Source organism: Ovis canadensis, chromosome 17, assembly GCF_042477335.2.
Source record: "Ovis canadensis isolate MfBH-ARS-UI-01 breed Bighorn chromosome 17, ARS-UI_OviCan_v2, whole genome shotgun sequence".
Lineage (NCBI taxonomy): Eukaryota > Metazoa > Chordata > Mammalia > Artiodactyla > Bovidae > Ovis > Ovis canadensis.
This window is the reverse complement of record NC_091261.1, coordinates 77,000,040-77,004,562: the sequence shown is the minus strand read 5'-3', so window position 1 is coordinate 77,004,562 and position 4,523 is coordinate 77,000,040.

Below are 4,523 nucleotides of genomic sequence, written 5' to 3'. Positions count from 1 at the left end.
GGCAGTTCAGGGCTGGGACATGCCCTGGGGAGGCCTGGGGGAAGGTTGCTGTAGGGTGGGCCATGGTAGGGACAGACCGGGCAGGCAGGAGGCCCTGTCTTGGGTCTTGGGCCTTGCCCTTCCCCCTTGGCTGCTGCCGCCTCGGGCATCTAACCAGTGCAGCACACACACACACACACACACACCCCAGCACCTTCCTGCCAGCCCAGAAGCCTTCTGGGCTGCACAATTTGTGAAGAACATTATGTAAATGGGCTTTATGCAAATCCAGCCTCCCCCTGCTTGCTGGACTCCTGAACCCTAATTAACTTGCCAGAGCCTCGCATTGCCGTCCCCTCTACGCCAGCCCAGCCCCCCAGCCGGCTCCCCCGACCAAGAAATCCATCTTCAGAGGCAAGCCCGGTCTAATCGCTCCCTCATTTGGATGTGCGGGCTGTCACCCACACGTTAGCCGGCAGGAGAAGGCGGCATTTCAGCCAGTTGACACTTCTGCTTCCGATACAGCTCCAAAATAAATGCCTGTTGTGTTGTGTCTTTCTTTTCTCCCCCTCCTGCTTTATTTTTGCTTGCTTCGAGAGCCAGAAACAGCTCTGGGGAAAGTTGATGCAATTTCTCATTATCTTCAAGTCTTTCTTCTCCCATCTTGGGCCATCCTCCCCTCCCCGACCTCAGAGTCAAGGGTCCCATAACCCTCTCCCCTGCCTCTCTCCAAAGATGCGCTCTGGGAAGGAGCAGGCATCTGTTGTTTTTGAAATCAGACCATCAAGGATTCATTCCTCAAGGCGCTGACGGTGGACGTGTGTATCCCTCAAGGTTTGTTTCCGAACTAGAAAGAACCTCAGGAGCACCTCACCCAGCCTCCAGGATTCTGAGACAGTGGAACCTAGGTTCAGGGAGCACCAGGGATGCACCCAGGGTCACACAGCAGGGATAGAGTCACACCCAGGCCCCTCACCCACCCCACTCCCTGCCCCCACCACAAGGCTGGCTTCGATCCCCCTCCCCCACCCAACCTAACATCCCCTGTGTCCCAAGCAGCTCAGTGAAAGGAGCTGCTCTTGACAGTCTTGTGCCTGCTCACTTTCAAGTGCAGAACAAAGCAAAATAAAGGCTGTCCCAGGAAATAGGAAGAATTGTGTTGTCAGCCGGTTCCTGCTGCTGCAGCAGATTCCCTGGGTACCATTCTAAAGGCAGAAATGGGTGGGGTGGGGAAGTGGGGAGGGCCGTTGTGCCTCTGGAGCTCAGGAGGGCAGAGCAGGCATGTTTAAGGCTCAGCACTGTAAAGGGGTGCTTTTTTTTTTTTGAGATGTATAGGATATTTTCTCCAGTTTGGTCTGACCATGCAGAGCAGGAACAAGCAGGGTGACTGTTCGATCATTCATTCATTCAGCCATCATTCATTCCGGAGCATTTATTACCCGTAGCTCCTGGACCAGAGTGGCCCCCCAGATTCATTTCTGCCTGCCGAGCCTGGTAACCAACCCACTTGTCGCCCACGAGGAGCCCAAGATCACCATATGGAGGCAGCCGTCTGACACCATGTCTGTCCCAGTGGCCAAGTCTCTCTCCCTCCACCCTCGGCATCTGTGCACATGAATTTTTAAAGGGTCCACATTTGGAAATCCCCAAAATCATCTTGTCCTTTCATTTTCGTTTCTGAGAAGGAATGATGTCTGCTTGTACTTAACCCTGAGAGGAAGTTTATCACAGAAGAAGGAATCTGGAGTGAACACACACAGAGGGTTCAAATCTATGACCTTAGGCAAGGCCCTGCTTCCAAAATCTCGTTTTCTCGTCTGTAAAAGGCGGACCATAACAGTGCTTACTGCACAGTGATTAAAGAGGCGATAGATAAACGTAAAAAGTCACCTTCTCTCTGAGATAAAAGTCTGCTCACATACCCTCTATTAAAGCCATCGTCAATTTCTCATTAGTGTTTCAAAAACAAGGGTAGGAAATCAGAATCCTTTTAAGAATTTTATGATTAGAATTTTATTACATCAGAGATGCCATTGAAGATGTCTCCAGAAAACACATGGGTCTAATTAGTTCACCTCTTCGAGCCTCAATTTTCTAGCTATAAAATGGGAATAATAAAATTAGCTACTTCCTAAGGTTGTTGGAAGGAAGAGTCTTAGTACTGCATGAGTCATATAGTTAGGGCTCAGTGAATCCTGGACAAAAAATATAGACAGGCTTCCCTGGTGGTTCAGTGGTTAAAAGAAAAAAAAAAAATCCGCCTGCCAATACCGGAGACATGGGTTCGATCTCTGGACTGGGAAGATCCCACGTGCTGCCTGCGACTAAATCCATGAGTCTGTGCTCTGGGGCCCGGGAGTCGCGACCCCTGAGCCCATGCACCCCAAAGCCTTGTGCTCCACAAGAGAAGACTCCCCGGTAAAGAGCCCACATGCAGCAACTAGAGACCAGACCTTGCTCGCGGCAACTCGAGAAAACCCGAGCAGCGACGAAGACCCAGCACAGCCAGCACTAAACAAATAAATAAAATTTTAAACACGAACGTAGACATAAGTACATGTGTAAGTTATGTGCACTGACAGGAAGTTCTCTAATCAATTAATTTAAAAGTAATTACCTAGGCTGTCTATAAAGGAAAGTTTCTCCCTCCAGACTCAATGATAGATGATTTGAATAGAAATACTGGGTTACGTTCCTATTTCTATTTGGAAAGAAAACACACAAAAATGTTTTGAAGACTGTAGACATTAAATGAGTTTGCTTTTTCCAACAGAAGACAAATCTATCTCTGAGAATAAGCATTCATACTTGGATAGGTGGCAATTCTTTATATCTCAGGTTTCCAAACTCTCATCTTAAATACACGGCAGGCATGGTCCAAATGTCATTCTTGATGATATATTCGATGACAAATGCCAGGATATGCATGGCGCACTTTACAATTATTATAGAGCTTTTCAACCCTCCTCTGCTTTGGAATTTTTTATTGGGGGCATTGGAATGTCGCTACAGAGACTAGCACAGCTCAAGTTCATGGCCAGCCATCAGTCTCACTCTGAGATATTATTTAGTCCTATAAGCCAAGAAGATCTCATTTAGCACACCAACTCCTGTCAGTCTGTAGCTGCAGCCTGAAGTGCTGTGTTAAGAAGGATTCTGAGGTCTTATCTAAGCTTAATGCCAAAGAGTACCTTATGGGTTAGTGATGTCTGCTAAGGAGCCAGGTGATGGCAGTGCGTGTGTGCCTCATATGTGCTCACCCTGAGTTAGTGTAACCCTCCGTGTACAATAGTCAAAGAAAACGAAGCTCGGAGAGGTGAACTGATTTGCCAGGGTCACACAGCTCTTTCGTGGCAGAGGGAGAAATGGAATAAGTGTCTCCTGGCTCTGCGCCCAGGCCTCTTTCCTCTCCATGGTGACACGTGCGAGTCCCTAGGAGATCCGGTGGCATCTATGAGGCAGTCATACGGTTGGCATTTGCCATCCTATTTACCACCCCAATATGGTTCCAAAAAGATCTGCGGTGATTACACTCCAGAAATATACACATTCGAGAGAAACGCACACATTACCAGAGGACTCAAACAAAACAGACAAGGTAAACAGGGGAAAGGAACCAGGAAAATGAGAATAAAATACAAGAGGGAGCCAAGAGTAAGTCTGACACACAAAAATGCATCCCTACGCAGGTGCCAGGCAACTGGTGGCCAATGCAAAGAAGTAACCAGGAATCCAGGAGTTTGGAAAGGGGGTTCAGTCATTCAAAAGAAAGAGATTTCTGCGAAGTTCTCCTGGGAGAAATACCTCCATGGGTGCTCATGTCCAGGCAGCTGTGAGGCATTGCAGGGTGTTCCTCAAAGATACATCTCCAAGAAACAAAGCAATTTTGATACCACTGACTCTCGGAATGTCTCCTGGTGAAGGTCAATGATGAAATGTCAAAGGGTGGTCCAAGAACTCAAGATTTTTCGTGTTGACAGCCATGTTTCCAAAGCCAGCAGTCAGGTTCTATTGGTCCTCTTACTTGACCTCCTGGCAGTCTTTGATATAGTTGGTGGCCTCACCCTTGCTTCTATGCTCACCTGCAGGACACCACAGTCTCTTGCATCTCCTTCTATGTCAATGACAGCTGCTTCCCCATATCCCTTGTGGCACATTTATCCTCTCCTCCAGTGTCTAAATGTTGCAGGCTCCAAGACTCAGCCTACAGGCCTTCTCTTACACTTTTCTGTCCTCTGCTCCTGGTGATCTCATGGCTTTAAAACCATCCTCAGGCTGATGACTTCAAAATTTATATCTCCAGCCTGACCTCTCTCCTAGACTCCAGACTCATACATCCACCGGCCCCCTTGACATCCCCAGCTGGACACTAATGGCATCTCAAACTTCAGACATCCATCGCCAGAGACTCGATGCCACCCCACCCTTTCTCTAACCTGGTACCACTCCCTCATCCTCCCCATTTCAGGGAATGGCAACACTGTTCCCCCAGTTGCTCAGGCCAGAAACCTGGGACTTGACCTTTACTCCTGTCTTCTTGTCTC